Below are 25,106 nucleotides of genomic sequence, written 5' to 3' on the forward strand. Positions count from 1 at the left end.
TATAGCCCATTTTATTTAATTCTATCCGTAAACTGTGATTGTTTCTAGTTTGGGACAGTTATAAACAAAATGGCTATGGACTTCTTGTACCTGCCTTCTGGTTCATGGTGAAAAGTTTCCCTACCCAGGTAAGGACTTGATGAACCATGTGGTATGTTTACATTCAATTTTACTAAATAATATCATACTAGTTTTCCAAAAAAATTGTAACACTTATGTGCTCCCATAATGGTACCATCATGGTATGAGAATTTCCATTTTGCCGTAACATTGACAAGAGTATTGTTAGATTTTCCTTTTAACTCTTGTAGATCTAATAAATGTGTAATTATATCTTATGTTGTTTCAATGTGGATTTCCTTGATCATCTCTGTGTTTTCCTGATGATCAATGAAGATGAGTATCTTTTGATATGCTTATAGGCCATTTGAAGTTTCTATTTATTCAAGTGCTTGTAGAAATATTCTGAAGTTTCCAGTGGATTTTCTTATTCTCATTAATGTGTAAGAATTCATTATATACTGTGAGATTTTTATCAGTGACATGTGTTCTGAATATTTTCCCATTCAGTGATTTGTTTTTTACTTATTGCTTGATTTGCTTTATAGTATCTTTTGATGAACAGAAATTTTTATTTTTAGTGTAGTCAAATTCATTATTTATTGCTTTATCAGTAGTGATTTTCTAAGCTCTGTTCCATCATTTCTGGCAACCAGTAAGGCAAGCCCAACCAACCTCTTCTTTTCTGAAGATTACTGGCTTTATATTAATTCTTTTCTTTCTTTTAACATCTTTATTGGAGAGCAATTGCTTTACAATGCTGTGTTAGTTTCTGCTATATAACAAAGTGAACAACTATATGTATATATATAACCCCATATCCTGTCCCTCTTGTGTCTCCCTCCCACCCTCCCTATCCCACCCCTCTAGTTGGTCACGAAGCACTAAGCTGATCTCCCTGTGCTATGCAGCTGCTTCCTACTAGCTATTTTACATTTAGTAGTGTATATATTTAAATGCCACTATCTCAATTCTTCCCATCTTACCCTTCCACTACCCCGTGTACTCAAGTCCATTCTCTACATCTGCATCTTTATTCCTGTCCTGCCCCTAGGTTTTTCAAAACAATTTTTTGTTAGATACCATATATATGTGTTAGCAGACAGTATTTTTTTTCCCTTTCTGACATACTTCACTCTGTATGACAGACTCTAGGTCCATCCACCTCACTACAAATAACTAAATTTCATTTCTTTTTATGGCTGAGTAATATTCCATTGTATATAGGTGCCACATCTTCTTTATCCATTCATCTGTCAAAGGACACTTAGGTTGCTTCCATATCCTGGCTATTGTAAATAGTGCTGCAATGAACATTTTGGTACATAACTTTTTTTGAATGATGGCTTTCTCAGGGTATATTCCGAGTAGTGGGATTGCTGGGTCATATGGTAGTTATATTTTTAGATTTTTTAAAAAAACTTCATACTGTTCTCCATAGTGGCTGTATCAATTTACATTCCCACCAACAGCACAGAAGGGTTCCCTTTACTCCAGACCCTCTCCATCATTTATTGCTTGTAAATGTTTTGATGATGGCCATTCTGACAGGTGTGAGGTGATACCTCATTGTAGTTTTCATTTGCATTTCTCTAATAATTAATGATGTTGAGCATCCTTCCATGTGTTTGTTGGCAATCTGTATACCTTCTCTGGAGAACTGTCTGTTTAGCTCTTCTGCCCATTTTGGATTGGGTTGTTTGTGTTTTTGATATTGAGCTGCATGAGCTGTTGGTATATTTTGGAGATTAATTCTTTGTCAGCTGCTTTTTTGCAAATATTGTCTCCCATTCTGAGGGTTGTCTTTTTGTCTTCTTTATGGTTTCCTTTGTTCTGCAAAAGCTTTTCAGTTTCATTAGGTGTCATTTGTTTAATTTTGTTTTTATTTCCATTTCTCTAGGAGGTAGGTCAAAAAGGATCTTGCTATGATTTATGTCACAGAGTGTTCTCCCTGTGTTTTCCTCTAAGAGTTTTATAGTGTCTGGCCTTACATTTAAGTCTTTAATCCATTTTGAGTTTATTTTTGTGTATTGTGTTAGGGAGTGTTCTGATTTTATCCTTTTACATGAAGCTGTCCAGTTTCCCCAGCACCATTATTGAAGAGGCTGTCTTTTCTCCATTGTATATTCTTGCCTCCTTTATCAAAGATAAGGTGACCATATGTGTGTGGGTTTATCTCTGGGCTTTCTGTCCCAGTCCATTGATCTATATGTCTGTTTTTGTGCCAGTACCATAACGTCTTGATTACTGTAGCTTTGTAGTATAGTCTGAAGTCTGGGAGCCTGATTCCTCCAGTTCCATTTTTCTTTCTGAAGACTGCTTTGGCTATTTGGTTTCCTTTGTGTTTACATACAAATTGTGCAATTGTTATTCTGGTTCTGTGAAAAATGCCATTGGTAATGATAGGGATTGCATTGAATCTGTAGATTGCTTTGGATGATATAGTCATTTTTGCTATGTTGATTCCTCCAATCCAAGAACATGGTATATTTCTCCATCTGTTTGTATCATTTTTAATTTCTTTCATCAGTGTCTTATAGTTTTCTGCATACAGGTCTTTTGTCTCCTTAGGTAGGTTTATTCCTAGGTATTTTATTCTTTTGGTTACAATGGTAAATGGGAGTGTTTCCTTAATTTCTCTTTCAGATTTACCATCATTAGTGTATAGGAATGCAAGAGATTTCTGTGCATTAATTTTGTATCCTGCTACTTTACCAAATTCATTGATTAGCTCTAGTAGCTTTCTGGTAGCATCTTTAGTATTCTCTATGTACAGCATCATGTCATCTACAATCAGTGACAGTTTTATTTCTTCTTTTCTGATTTGGGTCCATTTTATTTCTTTTTCTTCTCTGATTGCTATGGCTAAAACTTCCAAAATTATATTGAGTAATAGTGGTGAGAGTGGACATCCTTGTCTTGTTCCTGATCTTAGTGGAAATGGTTTCAGTTTTTCACCATTGAGAACGATGTTGGCTGTGGGTTTGTCATATATGGCCTTTATTACTTTGAGGTAAGTTCCCTCTATGACTACTTTCTGGAGGACTTTTATCATAAATCGGTGTTGAATTTTGTCAGAAGCTTTTTCTGCATCTATTGAGATGATCATATGGTTTTTATCCATCAATTTGTCAATATGATGTATAACATTTGTTGCTCTGCATTAGTGAAGAATTCTTGGATTCCCGGGATAAACCCCACTTGATCATGGTGTATGATCATTATCATGTGCTGTTGGATTCTGTTTGCTAGTATTTTGTTGAGGATTTTTGCATCTATGTCCATCAGTTATATTGGCTTGTAGTTTTCTTTCTTTGTGACATCTTTGTCTGGTTGGTATCAGGGTGATGGTGACCTCGTAGAATGAGTTTGGGAGTGTTCTTCCCTCTGTTATATTTTGGAATAGATTGAGAAGGATAGGTGTTAACTCTCCTCTAAATGTTTGATAGAATTTGCCTGTGAAGCCATCTGGTCTTCGGCTTTTGTTTGTTGGAAGATTTTTAATTACAGTTTCAATTTCAGTGCTTGTGATTGGTGTGTTTATATTTTCTATTTCTTCTTGGTTCAGTCTCAGAAGGTTGTGCTTTTTTAAGAATTTGTCCATTTCTTCCAGGTTGTCCATTTTATTGGCATATAGCTGCTTGTAGTAATCTCTCATGATCCTTTGTATTTCTACAGTGTCAATTATTACTTCTTTTTCATTTCTAATTCTGTTGATTTGAGTCTTCTCCCTTTTTTTTTTATGAGTCTGGCTAATGGTTCATCAATTTTACTTATTTTCTCAAAGAACCAGCTTTTAGTTTTATTGATCTTTGCTGTTGTTTTCTTCATTTCTTTTTCATTTATTTCTGATACGATCTTTATGATTTATTTCCTTCTGCTGACTTTGGGCTTTTTTTGTTCTTCTTTCCCTGATTGCTTTAAGTGTAATGTTAATTGATTTATTTGAGTTATTTCCTTTTTCTTGAGGTAGGAATATTACTATAAATTTCCCTCTTAGAACTGCTTTTGCTGCATCCCATACGTTTTGGGTCATTGTGTTTTCATTGCCCTTAGTTTCTAGGTATTTTTTTATTTTCTCTTTGATTTCTTCAGTGATCTCTTGGTTATTCAGTAGTGTATTCTTTAGCTTACAGGTGTTTGTATTTTTTACAGATTTTTTGCCTGTAATTGGTATCCAGTCTCATAATGTTGTGGTCAGAAAAAATATTTAATACGATTTCAATTTTCTTAAATTTACCAAAGCTTGATTTCTGACCCAAGGTATGATCTATCTTTGAGAATGTTCCATGAGCACTTGAGAAGAAAGTGTATTCCATTGTTTTCAGATGGACTGTCCCATAAATATCAATTAAGTCCATCTTGTCTAATGTGTCATTTAAAGCTTGGGTTTCCTTAATTATTTTCACAGTCCATGATCTGTCCATTGGTGAAAGTGTGCTGTTAAAGTCCCTTAGTATTATTGTGTTACTGTCAATTTCCCCTTTTATGGCTCCTAGCATTTTCCTTATGTATTGAGGTGCTCTTATATTGGGCACATAAATATTTACAACTTTTATATCTTCTTCTTGGATTGATCCTTTGATCATTAAGTAGTGTCCTCCTTTGTCTCTTGTAATAGTCTTTATTTTAAAGTCTATTTTCTCTGATATGAGAATTGCTACTTCAGCATTCTTTTGATTTCCATTTGCATGGAATATCTTTTTCCATCCCCTCACTTTCAGTCTGTATGTGTCCCTAGGTCTGAAGTGGATCTCTTGTAGATAGCATATATATAGGTCTTATTTTTATATCCATTCAGTCAGTCTGTGTCATTTGGTTGGAGCATTTAATCCATTTACATTTAAGGTAATTATTGATATGTATGTTCCTATTACCATTTTCTTAATTGTTTTGGGTTTGTTATTGTAGGTCTTTTCCTTCTCTGGTGTTTCCTGCCTAGACAAGTTCCTTTAACATTTGTTGTAGAACTGGTTTGGTGGTGCTGAATTCTCTTAACTTTTGCTTGTCTCTAAAGTTTTAATTTCTCTGTCGAAACTGAATGAGATCCTTGCTGGGTAGAGTAATCTTGGTTGTAGTTTTTTTTCCTTTTCATCACTTTAAATATGTCCTGACACTGTTTTCTGGCTTGCAGAGTTTCTTCTGAAAGATCAGCTGTTAACCTTATGGGGATTCCCTTGTATGGATTCCCTTATTTGTTGCTTTCCCCTTGCTGCTTTTAATATTTTTTCTTTGTGTTTAATTTTTGATGGTTTGATTAATATGTGTCTTGGAGTGTTTCTCCTTGGATATCCAAGGATTATGGGGCTTTCTGCATTTCCTGGACTTGATTGACTACTTCCTTTACCATATTAGGGAAGTTTTCAACTATAATCTCTTCAAATATTTTCTCAATCCCTTTCCTTTTCTGTTCTTCTTTTGGGACCCCTATAATTCGAATGTTGGTGTGTTTAATGTTGTCCCAGAAATCTCTGAGACTGTCCTCAATTCTTTTCATTCTTTTTTCTTTATTCTGCTCTGCTGTAGTTGTTTCCACTATTTTATCTTCCTGGTCACTTATCCGTTCTTCTGCCTCATTTATTCTGATATTGATTCCTTCTAGAGAATTTTTCATTTCATTTATTGTGTTGTTCATCATTGTTTGTTTGCTCTTTAGTTCTTCTAGGTCCTTGTTAAATGTTTCTTTTATTTTCTCCATTCCATTTCCAAGATTTTGGATCATCTTTACTATCATTATTCTGAATTCTTCTTCAGGCAGACTGCCTATTTCCTCTTCATTTGTTTGGTCTGGTGGGTTTTTACCTTGCTCTTTCATCTGCTGTGTATTTCTCTGTCTTCTCATTTTGCTTAACTTACTGTTTGGTGTGTCCTTTCACAGGTTGCAGGTCTGTAGTTCTTGTTGTTTTTGGTGTCTGCCCCCAGTGTGTAAGGTTGGTTCAGTGGGTCATGTAGGCTTCCTGGTGGAGGGGACTGTTGCCTGTGTTCTTGTGGATGGGACTGGATCTTGTCTTTCTTGTGAGGAGGACCACATCCAGTGCTGCCTTTTGGGGTGTCTATGACATTACTATGATTTTAGGCAGCCTCCCTGCTAATGGGTGGGGTTGTGTTCCTGACTTGCTAGTTGTTTTGCATGGCATGTCCAGCACTGGAGCTTGATGGTCATTGGGTGGAGCTGGGTCTTAGCATTGAGACAGAGGTCTGTGGAAGAGCTCTCGCCAATTGATATTACATGGGGATGGGAGGTCTCTGGTTGTCCAATGTCCTGAACTCAGCTCTCCTACCTCAGAGGCTCAGGCCTGACACTCAGCCGGAGTTCCAAGACCCTTACATGCAGATGGGTTAAATTCTCTAGTCCAAAGGCACAGGGTGGCCAGCCTTCTGCACTCTGCTCAGTCCTCTAGCCAGGCGTTGTCCTCCAGGCCTTCTATGTTCTACTTTGTAATGATACCTTGTGATGGCATGCTGCTGAGGCTGCAACAGTAGGTCCCCAGGTTCATTTGTTGTCGGTTCCCTACTAGACACTAAGATTAAGGTTATATTAATTCTTAACTGCTAATGCTCTTACTCTCAGGCAACAGTTTTGGGATTCTTCACAGGCAGCTACCAACAATTTTCTTTGCACCATTATGTAGCACAATTATCCAACTGATTGCCTAAGACTCCACTAACTGTTCCTTTTTATAGCTCTAACCCTTGCTCTGGTAGGGCTGAAATTATGGATAGGGTCCACTCAAGATAATCCATGCTCAAACACTCAAACACTTTCATAATATTTACTCTGGCCCATGAGAAAACATAGTATTTTTTTTCTGCCAAAATCTTGAATCTCAGCCCTTCCCTCTTGTTCTCCTAACAGGGGCAGTTCCAACTATTTCTGGCGTTTATAGACTTTTCTACTAAGAGTCTTGGTTCTTCTGAATTCCAGAGAACAGATTTTATATTCTCAGAGCCATTCTCTTCAAACTCCTCTTGCCCCATTTGCTTTAAGATGAATGTCAGGTTGGGTAGTGGGAAAAAGGGATACACACCTTTAAACTCGTAGCATTCCAACCAAACTCGCCAAAGAAATTCTCATTATTTCTTTCTTGATTATTCTTTCTCCCCTTATATAACCTGGAGGTGGGTGCAGGACTACATGTCTCAGAAGCAGTTTAGTGTCACCACGATGATAGGTTATCTGAGACTTCTCTTTGGCATGTGAGAATATTTAATCCCCACTCCTCTTTGGAATCACCATCCAAAATCTTAAGGCACAAAATGTCATATTTAGCAATATGTTTCTTTCTCTGTATCATTTGAAATTTTAATCAAAATTTATTTTAGATAGAGTCAATTGAAACCAATTAAATCTATAAGAGGTCATAAACATTATGTTAAAAATAAACACGTTTAGTATAAACATAAAAATATGTCCACTAATGTGAACCAATTCATTTGATTTCAATTACAGAAAAAAATGGACACACTTTGTCTAAATACATGGCCAGCTATTGAATAAAAAGTAGTTTGAAACACTTCACAGTCAAAGCAGTTTTTGTACAAATGACCTAAAATATTAGGTCTCTTTTGTAGCATTGCTCTATCATCCAGTCAAATTAAAGTAACTTGAAACCTCTGTTTTTCTTAGTGTCATCACTTCTTTGCTAGCCAGTTTTCCATCATTCTCTAAAATAATATGGCTCTTTTATAACCCCATACCTATAATATCCCTCCATGCAAAAGTCTCTTTACTCCTTATTTACTACATATTTACATTAACTCTAGCATAAATGTTATGGCTTCTATTAACCCTCTCCCACTAAAAAAGTGTTATCTACCCTATTGTTGATGTCACAGCCTTAAATTCATCATCTATTATAGCACATTAGAGATTATATTATTAGTTATAACAATTTGATTGTTTCCCCTATTGAACATGGATGATATCCTCCCCAGAGCAAAGCTCCTGGAATATAATTAATTCCTTAATAAATATTTAATAAATAAATCAGTGTCATATCTCCTCTATTTGAAGGCCAGAATTAGGGAAACTGCTATCAGGTTTTCACTTCTGGGTCAGGCAAAATAAGACACAGCAGCTGAAAGTGTGTGAAACCAGAGAATATTGAGAAATTTGTTTTAATTTGTGACTTTCAGGTCACAAGGAAAAATAGGTATACTCAGGTTTTTTTCTAGTGATGTGGTTTATTAGTAGATAAAGACAACATGTATGGAAGGAAACAAAGTGTATCAAGAGCCAAGCAGTTCTCATGAAGATTCAAAGCAATAACCGCTGCTATTTTGGATTCAACAGCAATTGTAGTGGATCAGCAGTAATTTCACTAACTCAGCCATGGCTCTGTTGACCCAACCCATTTGTCTAGTGGACACCTAGTGCTTACTACTCTAGTGACATCGTGACCCAGCTCCTCTTACCTCTGATATTTCTAAATCTGCTACACTATATACTTCCTTTGCTTCAACTCTGGGTTTTTCTCTAATCTACTTCTGCATCATCTGTCCTCTTTTTGTGTACTTACATTCTACATTTTTCAAGATTGTATTTTACTGAATTTTTTCTAATAGGTAGAATACTTAATACCAGGTCTCCTTATATGTTACTGGACTTCTTGCACCTAGTCTGTAGATCGTTCTCTTTACTGCATTATCATTGCTAATTCAATCAGTTTTGATCAATATAGCAAGATCATGAAGCACTAAGTAGGCAAAATAAGGCATAATTTCTGTATGTATGATAATGAAAGTGTGGTTATGTTAAATACTCTTATTCTGGAGATATGTATGCTGAAATATTGGGAGGATGCAAGGTTTAGATTTCTGCAACTACTTTTTAATGGATCAGCAAAGATATATGTGTGTAGAGAGAATGTTAATTAGGTGATATGCAGAGAGGTGTGTATTAGTCTATTCATTTTTTTCCCCTGTATGTTTGAAATTTTGCATAATAAAGTTGAAAGAAAAAAGGAAAACATTAAGGGAAAATGACTAAACTGGATGCTTTTCATGCCAATATTTTATAAAGGTTGTTCTCTGTGTTTTAAGACATATATGGGAAGAAATTAAAAATATAAGGTTATTGCTGTGGTTTTATCATGTCTTCTAGGAGTTTGGATCATTCCATTATTCTCTGTAAATATTGAATATTTGTTGCCTGTTCAGGATGTTGCCAGAATTAAGGTGTTAATATCTCCGTAATTCTCTGAACTCCTTAGATGAGAAGTGCTATGCAATTGAAACGTATTTTTGTAATTGTGATCATCATTATTAACCTTGTATATGGCACCTTGTATTTGAAAGTGCTTGGTAACCATTTTTATTAGTCATTAGTAATGTCTTTTTTAGAGTGCACTTCAGACTGATTAATCACACTCCTGACCTAACTATTCAATTTATGTTCAGGATTTGCCTCTATGTTCAGTTACAATTTATTGTTTTAAGCCTTCTATTTGCTTTTTATACCCAGAGATTTTCAAAAGTTATCTTTGAGATCAAAGTACTTTCAAGTAATTCCATTTTGTTCTCTACCAAATTTTTGAAGATAGAGTTATTATTTTTACATGAAGAATGGTCCTTTAGAAGTTATGCAATTCTGTTTGTGAAGAAAATTGCCAAATTGTATTCAAATTTTATTCATATCTTTCAAATCCATTGCCTTTTTTGCTATCCTTAAAGTGATAGATCTAGTTTATTCATTTATTAAGTCCTTGATTATTGCTTTGACACAAAGTCAAAAAATAAAAGAGAATGTCTTTGGTGTAAGAGAGTTTGGTGTGATTCCTGAACCCACCATTACCTTACTATAGCTCTGTAAGTCAGCTTTGATGGTTCTCAGTTTTCTTATCTACAAAAAGGAGAATATCGTTACTTCATAATTTGTTTTGATGATTTAAGGAACTGTCCATTATAAATTACTGTTACAATATCTGACACATGGTAAATACTTAATAATTAGTGTAAAAACAATTTACCATATTTCTAGTTTTTTCATCCAAATTTGTGATAGGGTGATCTTTCTAAACTGTAAATTCCAGAATATCACCTTTATTAATTAAAATTAATAAGTTCCATTTTCTTTTTAGGATACTACAGAGGTCTATATGGTCTTATGTGAACCTCATATTCTACCATTTTTGCTTATACTCATTTATTTTCAAAGAATTCTAAACTATGTGGAACTAAATAATACTGGCCACTCTCTTGAGCAGTCATTCCAGGAACTGTCCATTTTCCTAAGCACTAGATACCCTGTAAAAGCTTTGCACATGCCAAGCGTACAGAACTGCCAGAATGTCCTTTACAAAACCTTATTTAGCCAGCATAGTTTAACTCAAATGTTACCCTTCAGCAAAAGCTTTCCCTGATAAATTTTTTCTTCATTGTTCTCTCACAGCAACTTGACCCCGTTCATCCCTTGAATTTCTATAGATACATATCTCTCTTCTCCTTTCCCTGTCTCTTCCCTTGACTATGAACTTCTGAAGGATAAAGCTATACTACATCGAACTTCAGTTACCAAAAGAAGTAGCTATCAATACCTAATTTACCCAGTATTTATCTAAAGGTTACATTTCAAAAAGCATCACTGCTCTCTAACTGTCTCAAAATATCTGTTTCATCATCATGAGATGATGCTATCTATTTTCGTTTCCATGTTACCTGGAATTTCTAACAATGACTTCATTGACCAAAATGGGGGTATTTTCCTAAAAATGGGCTACATGCTTAAAATGTGCCGCTTGCTTAAATATGTGATATATGCTTTAAAACGTGCTACACATTGCTAAAGGGTCTATTTTACTTCTTACTTTTTTGTTTTTTAGTTTATCAGATTAACTAGTTGTGACCTGAAAAGATGTAGAGAAATTTTCTCTAAATTTAGAACAAGTTATAGAGCAAAATAATTATTTAATTAGAGGTAGAGAAGAAATATAAGAGAAAATTCAGTACATATATTTTGTGTACAGCAAGGTAAAGAAAACTTCAGGACTGCAGGTCAATGTTTATAAAAAGCTCATGTTTTTATATTGCATTAGCTAGTTTTCATTATGTACAGCATAGTGTTACAAGCATGGGCTTTGGAGCGAACTGGTCTAAAGTTCCATGTCTAATATTTACTAGATCTGTGACTTGAGACAATGTAACTAACCTATGAGCATCAGTTTTCTCATCCACAATGTGTGTGTAAAAAGATACCATTCTTACATAATTGTTGTGAGAGTTAAATAAGATGTGTAAAGTATTTACCACAGAGGCAGGAACATAATAAGATTGCATCATGGTAGGTATAAGTAATAATATAATTATCTCCCCATACAAAATTCAAAAAGCAAGTATGATTCCTTACAGATAAGGATATCAACGAATGTTAATGACTTGCCTATAACGTAAAGCTGTTATTAATTGAAGGACATATGATTCAAATTTAATCTTTCTGATTCTCTTTACATCACACTTTACAAAACCTCACGCTGCTTCTAGATTGTGAAAGTCTCAGGCCAGGGATGAATGAACATTAGTAGATTCCCAAGGCCAAGTATCTGAGAAGAGGAGACAGGAAAGAATAACTCTAAAACAAAATTAATCTGTTTCCTAGATATGCCCTTTCTGATGTTATCTAAAAATTGATGCTACTAAAAAACACCACTTGTAGGGCATCATGCTAAGTGTGATGTGGAAAGACAAAAAAGACTTAAATTAATTTTTTTCTAATAACATATCTAAGAAATAACAAAGCTCAAATAATGTATTAGTAGCATACATCTGTAGCTGCAAAATAAGCATAACTAAAGATGCTTCTATAAGTTAAATGGAATTATTTTTGAGTTGACATATAATAAAAGATTTTATGAAAAAAAAATTAAACCAAGTTTCCAAATTGTTATAGGAAAAGAGGAAAAGATAAGGGAGAATAGTCTAAGGAATGTGACTCTTCTTCCACTTTCCTTTTTCCCATGGTTCATTACCATTTACCTTCCAACCATCTATCTTTATTCACATTCTGTCATTTTTCACAGTTGCTTCTTAAAATCCTAGCAACACATGTCCTATTCATTTCACTTTCTTAGCTATGAAGACAGGTGATAAAATCCTTGTAAAAACGCCCAAGATCATTTTCTTCAAAAGCAACCAATTACCACTGTCACTTTCAATATACTAACTAAATACATTTATTGATATTACAGTGTAACAAAAATATTTTGTAGGTGTATAGGTTTCCATTTCAGTTGAGAAAATTCAAGCATTAGACAATGAGTAGTTCATTGACTTGGTAATTTTCAGGTTTGGTAATAAGGAACAGAGACTAAATTAGTTGCCCCCGGTCAAAGCATCAATCAGGAGAAAGCCACTCATATAATCTCAGATATAGTAAGCCTACAAATAGAACTCTTAGAAGAAAAAATATGAAAAATTTGACATAATATATCACTCTTTTAAATTATGTTAATTTACAATAATTACTTTAAGAAACATCTTATTTGAAAGCAGGATTGTAACAATTCTATGCAATTTACTAATTTCCTTTTCCATTCCCCACCTAGGATTTTGTTGAAGAAAGGAAAAATCATAGTTAGACTCGAAAATCTTGCCGTCTTAATTTCATATCTAATATGTTTTGTTTTGTTTTGTTTGCGGTACACGGGCCTCTCACTGTTGTGGTCTCTCCCGTTGCAGAGCACAGGCTCTGGACGCGCAGGCTCAGCAGCCATGGCTCACGGACCCAGCCGCTCCGCGGCATGTGGGATCTTCCCGGACCGGGGCACGAACCCGTGTCCCCTGCATCGGCAGGCGGACTCTCAACCACTGCGCCACCAGGGAAGCCCCGTAATATACTTTTGGCGAACACTTTCTTTGAGTAATCTTAAATTCAAGTCAATCTGATTAACTGGTTAGATTAGCATGTCCCTATCACTCTATTAAATACTGAGGACAAATGTTCAATAAGACCTGCTTCATTCAATGAGCATTTTGCAATCTTCTGGAGAGAAAAATACATACATAATTAAAATCAAATGTGTTAAGTGTTAGAGCTACACAAAATGCCCTAGTTTAAGCTTCATTATCTCTCATCTGGAAAGCTGCTAGCATGTAATAATTGTTCCTCTTGCCTCTGGTCTCCTCCCACCAACCAGCTGTTTAATCTCTTTTCCATATTACTGCCAAAATAGTCTACATAATACAAATCTGATTGTTACACTAGATGTAAAGACCTTTGATAGCTCTCCATTATACACAGAATGCAGCCCAAGCTCCTTAGCAGGATACAGGAGACTTCCCTTATGTGGATGTGTTTTTCTCGACCCTCACCTCTATCACCTATTACCAATATTTTGGTGATAGATCACAAGCATCATCTGCGCTACACCTTTCTGGCTTCCTCTTTCTGGTATGCCCTTTACATACTTTGCCTAACTCATTTTGTTTTTGCTCTTCCTTCATGATTCATTTAAGGTTTATTTCTTCTAAGAAACCTTGCTAAACTGAGGATTCTTCCTTTGCTTTTTTATAACACACTGTGCCAATTTCTATTTTACCACCTTCCATAATATTTTTGGTTATGTTACATGCAAAAGTGTAAAATCCTTATGGTGAATATGGTCCTTTTCCACCTCTTCTAGTGTATCTTCCTGCCTTGCAGACTTAGGTATGTTTCTGGATTCAGATTAGATTCTGTCATGTTTTAAGTTGCATTTTTATGAAATTTAAAGGAAGATAAAGTAGAAATCATCTTTATGTTTCTTTCACTATTTTCTCCTGGCAAGAAAGAAGTTACTGTGCAGCAGTGTTCTAGTTTCCAGTTTTTATCTTTGCAAGTGTTGAAATATAGTTTGGGCAGAGGCAGAAGCCAGACTTTAAATCTCAGCTACCGATTCCATAGGATTGAGATGCAGTTGCAGCAGGATTGCAGTGGCTTCCTGATCCCAAATTCCTGATCTCTGTATCATAGCTACAACTGAGTGTGTTAGAACCCAAGTGGTGTTCCAGGGCCAGGCTCCCCATTCCCCACCTTTCTGATCTTATCAGAATGAACAGCAACCTGGCAGATCAGTTCTGTACTTTATCGGAAATCATTTCAGGAGGTGCAGTCTTGAGTCCAATACTCCGTCTTTCCAATGACTTTATAAGTGCCTGGTTTCCTATATTCAATTGCTCTTTCCACATAGAATGCCTAAAGTTGTTTCTGTTTCCTGTACTATGCCCTGACAGAGTTTTTATAGCAGAAATGATTGCAGACAACATATCCTCAAGAAAGGGAATCTTGGATTGATTTTCTAGCGACATTAAATTTAAAGGCAGTGAATGAGAGTATGACTAAAGAATGGATGGCGGTGGTCTGAATAAAAACGGTAAGTCGGTAACTTGTTATCTGGAATGAAACACCTACTGAATAAAAGGGCTATTGTTTCCCGGAGTGAAGCCTGACTGATACACTCTCTTAAAGGCAAAGATTCTCATCGCCATCTTATAGCCACAGCTCCTAACACAGAGCCTGACACATAGTCACATAGCATGTAAGTGTATGGAACTGAAACGAGTGATACATTCTGCCAAAGTTATCATAGTATCTTCATGAATGAACTTGTATTCGACTTTGATATTGAAACATTTCAGTTGTATTTCAGACAGAAGAGACAGCATATTCACAGGAATAAAAGACAAAGCATGCTTAAGAAGTAGCAAGTAATTCAGTAATTATTATCAGCAGGCTTTTGAAAGATGTGGTGAGAGATAATACTAGACAAATTCTGAAGGAATTTTTCTGAAAAAAACACAAAATTTTGAAGTGCATAGTATATCATACTTCATACTAAATCCACCACCATACTTAATAATTTTCATTATTTTTCCCAGAACTAACTTTTAAAAATCTCCTACTCTGTTATTTCCAATCCTATACTGGGAGTAAAATTGTAATAACATTATTATACCTGTATTATCCATTTCAGAGCACTGCTATTTTTCATCTGTTGTCATTATGTTTCAATAAATATAAAAAAAAACAAAATTGAAAATGATCCTTTTCTCTTAAAATAAATCTTATTTAGCAATCATTTGTAATTTATTTTTCTTAGATAAAATATCTATAATTTTACCTTGTCCTTTTGAATTATTAAATCAGAAATGACCCTTTCTTTCTATGATTTTGATCTTTTCTCAAATGTACCTTTAACATAACTATTGTAAAAGTCAGATAGGAAATTAACTTTCATACATCTACTTTCACCTATTAATCATAACACCTAGCATTTCCACAGACTAGAATATTTATCTAAATTTGAATAAAGTTTTTTTGTTTGTTTGTTTTACAAATAAGATGATTATATTATAAAAAGATCAAGGAGTGAATATTCTTTTTCCTACAAACAAAAATTCAGCAAAGCAAGTGAAGTGTTCTAAATTCCCAGTTCTTCCACATGTGAAATCCTAGACATAGTAGAAAATGAGACAAGTCTTCATCATGACTGCATCAACAGTACTACTCAGGAATCTATCATTTGGTATTCTTTAGATAATAAAAGTCACTCTTTAGGTACAGGACTTATGAAATTTTAATGTGCACTCCATTTGGAACTTATTTCATGCCATATTTCTCAGTCATTCATTCAATAAATATCTATTGAGTGCCTACGGTATACTTGCAAATATCAGCAAACAAAACAAAGACCCCTGTCCTTGGGAGACAACATTCTAATATGGAGAGACAAAAGATACATAAAATGCATAATAAAATAAATTGTTACTAATCTTAATAACCACTGTCTGGGATTAAGTGACAGATCTGAAAAAAGTGCCTTAGTTTTTAGAGGCTAAAATATGATATCTCCTCAAGTTGTAAATATAATTGCCCCTGACTTCTGAATTCAACATATAAATAATATTCATGGCAATAAGCAGAAATGCATAAAGGAGCAGAATAACTCAGAACTAGCAGGAATCTAATAAACTTTATGTCTTACCAATAGTAGCCATTTTTATCAGCCACTATATGCCAGGTACAATGATAACCACTTTACGTGCCTTTCATTCTTTTACAAAACATTTACACAAAAATAAATAGGTCCAGTTACTATACCCAATTTATAGAAAAGGAAACAAAAGCAGAGAAGATTCCCATATTAAAAAGCCTAAGAAGTGGTCTGGGTGGGACTAGAACCCAGGTTATCCACTCCTGAAGGTACTAGACTTAACTGTGACTAGAATGCAATAATATATCTACTTCAACAACAACTGTGCTAATCATAAAGAGACATTGGGAGCTATGGAGGATTTTTTTTTTAAGTGAAATAACTGTTGCAGGGCACATCTAAATGCTATTTAGGAGAGAGCAAGCCTTAAACAAGGAAAGTAAAGTTCTATCCTCAAGATCATTCTAATGTGTAGATGATGTCTCAGGCTAATTTGATGTGATGAGAAATATTTGCTTCATCTAATTAACTCTTTTTGTTCTAATTTACTTATCAATCAAATTGCTGATTATTATTTGGGGTTCCAAGTTTAATACCAAGAAAGAAGGAACTGGCCATGTCAGTGTGAGTTTTATGATGTATATATGACATTTATGGTTCCTTTGAAATATGATAAATTTGACTCTAGTTTTATTCATCTGTCTCATGATCTTGACTAATAACTAATAGTATTTCATAAACTCTTTGATATGCAAAGCTCTATGCTAGAAATCTTATATGCCTTAAGTATTTTTTGCCACAAATATTTATTGAATGAATTTACTCTCTCTAAATAGTATGTCATTTGTCAGTGACATACCATTTTGACAAAAATTTTTATTTTGAAAAGCAGTTTACCATACCTCTGTTAAAACTTGCATTTAGGATGAGCACTAAAAATAATGTTTGCTCAAAATAAATTTTGCTTTATACCTTTTGTATTAGTTTCCTGTGACTGCTGTTGCAAATTACCACAACTTGGTGACTTAATAACAGAAATTTATTCTCTCACAATTCTAGAGGCCAGAAGTCTAGAATCAGTACCACTGGGACACAATCAAGATGTCAGTAGGGGTCTTGTTCCCTCTGGGAGGAGTAGGGGAAAGTCCTTTCCTTGCTTCCTCCAGCTTCTGGTAGCTGCCAGAATTCCTTGGTTCATTCTTCTGTTGAACAAGATTCTTATGTCAATGTGCAGATCATTGCTCTATTCCAAAGGCATGTATAGACTGTAAGCCTTTCCAATACTACTCTATAAATTACAGTTCAGACTTTATAATATTTAGAAAGAGTCTGGGATGTTTTTAACTTTAATATGAATTTTGCCCATTTTAATAAAGTAAAATATTATTGACAATTCAATGTCTTTATTTTTGTAAAACAAATACGCAGGGTCTTAAGACATTGTTCTTCACTTTACAAATACTAGATTTGTTTTTTTGATAGCCACGAAAGCACATTGGTCAAATCTCCTGCTGTAAGGAGCACAATTTACTGATGACCTCAGCTGCTGCTCTTATGGATCGAAAACTATATTTGTGCTGATGCCACTCTTCCCAGGGACTGCTCCCAGGCAATGACTGAGAAGGATAGGGGTATTAACGCTGGCCCTTTTCTGTCAAACAGGAAACATCAACAAATTTGGCTTCTCATTGGTCTGGCTAAACTTCTCTGAGCACTCATTATAGGCTAAATTGCATTCCCCACAATATGTTGAAATCCTAACCCACTGTACCTCAAAATGTCCCTATATTTGGACATGGAGTCTTTAAAGAGATAATTAAAGTAAAATTAGGTCATATGGGTCTTCCCTAATACAAAATGACTGGAGTCTCTGTAAGAAGAGATTAGGACACAGACCCAGAGGGAATACCATGTGAAAACACTGGAAGAAGGCTGCCATATACAAGTCAAGGAAAGAGGCCTTAGAAGAAACTAACTCTGTTGAGACCTTGATTTTGTATTTCTAGCCTTCACAACTGTGAAGAAAGAAATTTCTGTTGTTTAAGCCAGTCAACTGTAGCACTTTGTTATGGCAGCCCTAAAAATCTAATATAAAACTATACTGCAGTTCAGTAATCTTGTGATCCTTCTCCTTCTGACTCCTCTTCCACCTGAATCATGGTCTGAAATCTCACCCCAACAGCTTCTGCTCCCTCCCACTTTATTCTTCACAGATTTTTTCCCCCCTGTATATTTGCATGTGTAATTCTACTTTGGTTCTGTTCCTCATTGAAGCCAAACTAACACACTCTTCCAAATAGAATAAAATACTATTTCTAGTTCCTGTAACAGAGACATTAACTCATCATGGTTCAATTGTTCTTTTTTAAAACTCCAATTAAATTCTCATCTTTATTTCTTCTAAATATTTATGCTATATTATCAGAAGGCGTTCAGGGAGATGCCATTTTTAAAAATTCATTTAGTGTATTTTTTTCATCAAAATATGTTAAAAATGAATGGGAAATGAGAATATTTACATAAAAGTATTTATTGTAAAAAAATTTTAAGTGAAGTTTTCAGTGTTGAGTGCTACAAAGGAAACATAGCAGGCACTAAATCAGTGAACTGAGAACACATGGAAAGCATTTTATCACTACAAACCTTTTATTGTTCCCTAAAATATTGTGTTACTAATGGAAAAGTTCAACCAGAAGATCAGGCTTATGAATATTCTATTTTCAAAATATTCATGCTAGAACAAATTTGAAACTTTGAAAAATATCCTATCTTTCCATTGTAGATATTTTTTAAGATCACAGAATTTTATTCTTTGAATGAGATTATGACCCTACTAGTATATTTTCAGATTCTCGTTTTATTGCAAAAGGGGCAAAAAGGGAAACTTAAAGTGGACATACCTTCTTCCACATCAACATCAAATATTTATCAAACCAGAAGCTTCTTTCTGCTGCCAAATCTCCATGCTTACCTGTAACTGCAATCACTACCTTCTTTCCAAGATCCAAAAGACAGATACACCATTTTGTCTTTAAATGTTCTCTCATCTATTCTGGGTCCCTCTCCTCCTCACTATCTAATTTTTTTCAACTGTTTCCTTTCTGTTCCTCTCTACTGACTCTTTTCTAACATTTTAAAATGTTCAAGTGTCTTTCATTAAAAAAAATTCATTCTCTCAAATCCTTCCCAAAACCAGCTGTCTCCCCCTTTCACAAAATTGCAAGAGTGCTATTTACCAGGGATCAGCAAAATTTTCTGTAAAGAGCCAGTGCGTAAATATTGTGACTATATGGTCTCTTTTTCAACTACTCTTTTCTGCCATTTTAGGGTGAAGAGTTATAGACAATATATAGCAAAATGATTGTGGTTGTGTTTTAATTAAACTTTATTTTTGGATGCTGATATTTAAATTTAATATAATTTTCACATTTCACAAGATATTCTTTTGATTTCTTAAGCTTTCAGTAAGTGGTTTTGCTATGTGTTGAATTTCTCAAGCCAAAACTCTAGGAGCTATTTCTTTTCTTTCTCTCACAACTCTTCCCATTGATCAGTCAGCAAGTTTGTGTCAAGTATTCCTACAAAAGACTTCCTGAACCCATTTAAACCTGTGCAAGCCACTACATGCATCCTAGCCCAAATCCTTATTGTCTCTTACTTCCAACTGCTCTCTCTTGCCCCTGTAATCCAATCTCCATTTTGCAGTTAGAGTGCCTTTTTAAAACATAAATTAGGTTACATCATTCCCTGACTTATTCTCTCCAATAAATCCTTATCACATTTAGAATATAATCAACATTCTTTACTTTGGCTTACAAAGCCCCAGGAGATCTGGTCCCTGCTTACCCGTTGTGACTTGTTTTGTCTCATCTACCATCATTTCATTGCTCTCTGCCACCATACTTGTTTTCTTTCTGTTCTTTTGATAACTTGCTCCCACCTTAGAATATTTCTGCTAGCTTTTCCTTCTCCCTTGAATTCTTTCTTCAGATCTTCATACTACTGGCTCCAGGTATCAGCTAAAACATCTTCTCTGCATTGGGATCTGTGCTGGCCAAAACTCACCAACCTAATGTAGCTAACCCTTATACTGCATAGCACCTATAACTACCAGATATGCTTCTTGTTTACACATTTAGTTTTTTTCCCAGCACAGGACAGTATCTAGTTTGATTATATAGTTTATCATCTAAACTAGGACACCTTGGGAGTATGAGAAGGAACTATTACTAGTTATGCTAAGAGAACAGGCATGAAACAGGGCTGTCCCAAACCAAGAAAGGCAATAGTCGCTCTACAAGTGCCTGACATAAAAGTGGTCTGGCAGCAAATGTTTCGAATGAATGATCTCTCCTGCCCCTTTTCTTCCAGAAACTACACATTCTGATAAAAATGAATTTAAATTATTCTGACCATAACATATAAGGAAGTTTCATTTTATGGGAAATGAGCAGAGATTGTGTTTTCTTATGTTTATAACCATAATCTTTGTTATAAATACTAGTCATTACATTATAAAGAAAAATAGAAAACAAGATTCAAGAAATTCTTCTTAACCACCAACTCTTTGCCTTATAAAAAGAATATAGGCTTTGAAATTGAGATTTTTGACATTACCTTCATTACAAATAGATAATATTAATAATGTCATTTATGTCACTTAAGAATGATATACAGAAGTTCTAAGTGTTTAAATTTAACATTTATTCTGCTAAACTTTCAGTTATCAATAGATATATTTACTTATCTTCTTTGATATACAATTTAAGTGGTTTTTAATATTTCAATAAAATAATGCACATTGATCACAAGAATTTTTATGTTCTTTGCTTGTGGTGATTTTCCTTTTTGTCTTCCATCCTCTAGAGGTATATTTTGTTTAAATGATCTGAAAACTTTGGTTGAAAATTAATCTTACAAATTCATTAATATAACTGAGCAAAGCAAAAACTGAGAAAGCAACCCAGAGGGTTTGTTTTATTTTTTCATGGTCTGTTTCTTGAGTAGGCCTGCTGCCACTTCATTGTTAAATAGCTCAATTTTTCTGTGCCTCTCAGTCACATGTAGATTCATACATTTTTGCACTTTACATTTGTTTCACCCTGGTAGTTATTAAAATTTTAAAACCCAGGTGGTAATATCCAAGCTCTATAATTCATAAGATGGAATTCTTTTTCCTCTTCTCACTAAAACTGTGTTTGAAAAAATACAATATTGTCTCAATTATTTTTCATTATTAACTTAGAATTATAATAATAAGTCATATTTATATAAGTTAAATTTTAGAAAAATATTTAACAGTATTTCTAAAACAAACAAAAAAATCTTTTAAAATGCTAATTTAGCCCCAGTTCTTCATAAAGTAGAGCCTGAGGCATGTCGCTTTTGTGTCATTACTTTAATGGGGAGTCCGATCCCAGGAAACAGGAGCAAAGGCCAAGGGGAGTGAGACAGTGGATGAGGGAGGGATGCATTATTTAGTTAGAGGTCCCTGTGACTGACTGTTCTCTCCTATGGGATCGTCATCCTAAAGTATCGTATAAACTGAATTGCAGGCATCTTTATTAAGGGCAAGAAAGAGAATAGAATGTATCCAGTAGTTTCCAACTGTAGGCAGTAGTTCCCAAATCTTCATGGTTAGAGGTTTGCCCCATCGATATTTAGTTCTTTGCATGCTGACAGCCACACCAATAGGGAAAGCTTAGTGTAAGGAGATGGGCTTGTAGGCAAGGTGCTGTCCAACCTCAGATGCTAGGTTTTGGTTGAAGCACACTCTGCTGGTCATTCCATCCACAATTGGAAAGGGAGACAGGTAAAACCAAAAAGTGACTTGATTTTTTTCTGAACATTTTTAATATATTCAATATTTTATCTTGAAAAATATACTTTGAAAATAATGAGTAACTAAAGGGAGTTTATCTGATACAAAATATATTATAAAACTATAAATTAAGTAAGAGTATAGTATTGATATGCAGGAACTGAACAGAAAATATAGAAACAGATTTATGTATATACAATATTAATTCATATGATAAAGATATTATTCAGGTGCAAATTAAAAATAGATTGTTAAATTGTTAGACCTGCGCGGTCTCCTAGGAGTTTCGACTCGCCCAGGAAACAACAAGAGTCGGAAGTCGATGCAAAACGCAAGAGGTTTATTGAAGGCCGGTGCACCGGGGTTCCTTGGTCCTCACGCAGGAGGTCGAAGAAGGAACCCTTTTGGGCGCGAATATGTCAGTTTTATAGGTTCCCACTTCCCCGTATGTAAATTATAGATTTGGTTGTGTTCTCCTGCTGATTGGTCCCGGCTTAGGCTCGGACCAGAGAGGGAACTTGTCCCCAGCTGCCTGATTGGTCTTTGACAGACACCTTTTTTACATTTTGTTATCTCCCTCCTTCTCCCCAGCTGCCTGATTGGTCTTTGACAGACACCTTTTTTACATTTTGTTATCTCCCTCCTTCTCGGAAGGGGGCCGGACATCCTGGAAATTCACCCATTGTTTAAGAAGCCCCTATTGTCTGGAGAGTTCTTAATCATTAGCTGGAACAATGTCCCTCGAGTCCCACATTCCCCCCTTTTTCTTGTGACTATTGATTCCAATCATGGAATCTCAACCTTCTGTTCGTAAACTTTGGTACTGTTGTCTTAACATTAGAACTTGTACAGTACTGATACGTTCTCTAATAAATGCTATCAGGCGATTTAGAACACATGGTCCAAAAGTTAAAATCAACAATAAAACAATAAGAGGTCCCAACAGAGTAGAGATTAAGGTGGTAAACCAGGGGGACTTATCAAACCATGATTGAAACCATCCTTTTTCGTTCTCTCTCTCCCTTTGCCTTTTATCTAAGCGTTCCCTTAGTTTATCCATGGTTTTGGTAATGGTTCCTGAATGATCAATATAAAAGCAACATTCTTCTTTTAGAGCGGCGCATAATCCCCCTTCCTTAAGAAACAGCAAATCTAGGCTGCAACACCATTTCTGAAAGTGAGGTGAGTGATTCCTTTAATTGAGTTATGGAACTTTCTAATGCTCGAAGGTCGATGTCTACAGCCTGTCTTAAACTTGCATAATACTGGGGTTGTTGTATGAGGGCTGTGGTTCCTGTTCCTATCCCGGCAGATATTCCTAGTCCTAGAAGGACAGCCAATGTGAGGGTTACAGGTTCTCTTTTGTTTTTTGTTTTTCCTACATATTCATCTAAAAAGGATGAGTCTGAATGGTAGATAAGTCTAGGGACTAATTGCACTAACACACAAAAGTCAGCTGAAGTATTAAGAACCTCTAAAGAGACACAAGGGGTGAGCCCCGTGTTACATGTCCACCATCCATCTTGAGGAGGTACAAGATATCCTGAGCCTGAAGGGAGGCTAAAATCATGACAAAGGTGTCTATGGGACTGGGGAGGTGTTCCTATACAAGTACCATTTCCAAAAACCGAGGACAGGGTTAATTTACTGTTCCCTTCTCGCTTCCATCGACATTGGTCTGAGGAGGTAGAATTAGTATAGTTGGAGCTATATCCTATAGCATCATAATAAGGGGGAGGGGCAGCATAGCAAAGCCAACATGATTTTGTAGCCTCTGGGTTTGTAGCATTGAGAACCGTAAAGGCTGCCTGCACCAAAGAAAGCATCCTATCCTGAGGAGTCCCAGGCTTAACTGTGGGTTCTTTGGATCCAGAGGTTTCATTAGTCTCATTCTTTGTTGACGTAGTTGAAGGGGCCGGGGGAAGCAAAGGGGGGCCAAGTATGGGATTTGGGCCTATTGATATAGGAGCAGGAGTCTCAATCTTTAGCTTAAGGGTCATTAATATTCCTAAATCATATCCCCTCATGTAAAATCTAACGCCCCAAGAATGACCATTTATCCATTTTTTATCTCTTTTTCCGGGATTACTAAAGGAAATTTTAAGGGGATGACACCATCCTGAACATTTACTCCGGTGTCCGGTATCCTCATTATGAGAATAATTAGCCGTTACAGTAATAAAATCCCAAGTTGAGGTGGGTTTCCAATTAGTATCCCCGGTAGTTTCACATCCCCAGCTTTTGCAATAAAAGTTTTCAGTTCCACCACATTTATAATTCAGAGATCAAGGGCGGTGGAACCCGGGGCATACGTAGAAAGTGAGGATACCAAGCATCATTCTTTTGCCTGCATTTTTGCAACCCGGCCCAAACCAATCAGTTTCCGAAACTTTGGAAGGGGCAGTGTTCATATCATGAGAATCTTCTGTATCCCAATAAGGTGCTCCTATAGCCAATTTACAAACATCAGGAAAAAGATCTGGCCACCAGGTCCAGGGGGATGCAGTATGACTAATGGACCAGGTTACATCTCCAGTCTGAGAAATTACCTGCCAAGTTAAACGTTGGGGGAGGTGAGGGCTAAAATCACTTACAGTCAGTAAAGGCAGTAAAACCAAAATTATAAGTCTTAGGTTCGTAGAAGCTTGAGTTTGAGCGGGTTGTCGGTTCTTTGGGCCCGCCATCCTGATGATGCTGTCGCTGGTGCAGCCTTCACATGTGAAGCATGGATCCAGGCAGCGATGCCGTCCACTTTTATGGCCACTGGGGTGGTAAGGAGGACGGTGTATGGTCCTTTCCATCGAGGTTCCAACGTCTGGGTTCGATGCCGACGGACGTATACGGAGTCTCCGACTTGGAAAGGATGAGTTTCTCCCGGTGTTCCCGGTTGGTAGGCCTTGGCGAGTTGGGACCATATTTCTTTCTGGACCAATTGGAGTCCCAGTAGCCTAGCATATAAGTCAGTGTTATTTTGACAATCAGGTTTTATTTCTTTTCCTAAAGTGAGGAGGGGAGGCGGGGCACCATATAATATTTCAAAAGGAGTAAGATGGTATCGGGAAGGTGTATTTCTAACCCGGAATAGGGCCAAAGGAAGGAGCACCGTCCAATCGGTACCGCCAGTCTCCAAGGACAATTTAGTTAGGGTCTCTTTTAGAGTCCTATTCATTCTTTCTACCTGACCTAAACTTTGGGGTCTATGGGCACAATGTAATTTCCAATCAGTCCCCAAATATCTGGCCACATCCTGACTTACCTGGGCGACGAAGGCTGGACCATTATCAGACCCTATTACCTTTGATGCTCCAAATCGAGGAAAA

The sequence above is a fragment of the Globicephala melas genome, chromosome 1, assembly GCF_963455315.2.
Source record: "Globicephala melas chromosome 1, mGloMel1.2, whole genome shotgun sequence".
Lineage (NCBI taxonomy): Eukaryota > Metazoa > Chordata > Mammalia > Artiodactyla > Delphinidae > Globicephala > Globicephala melas.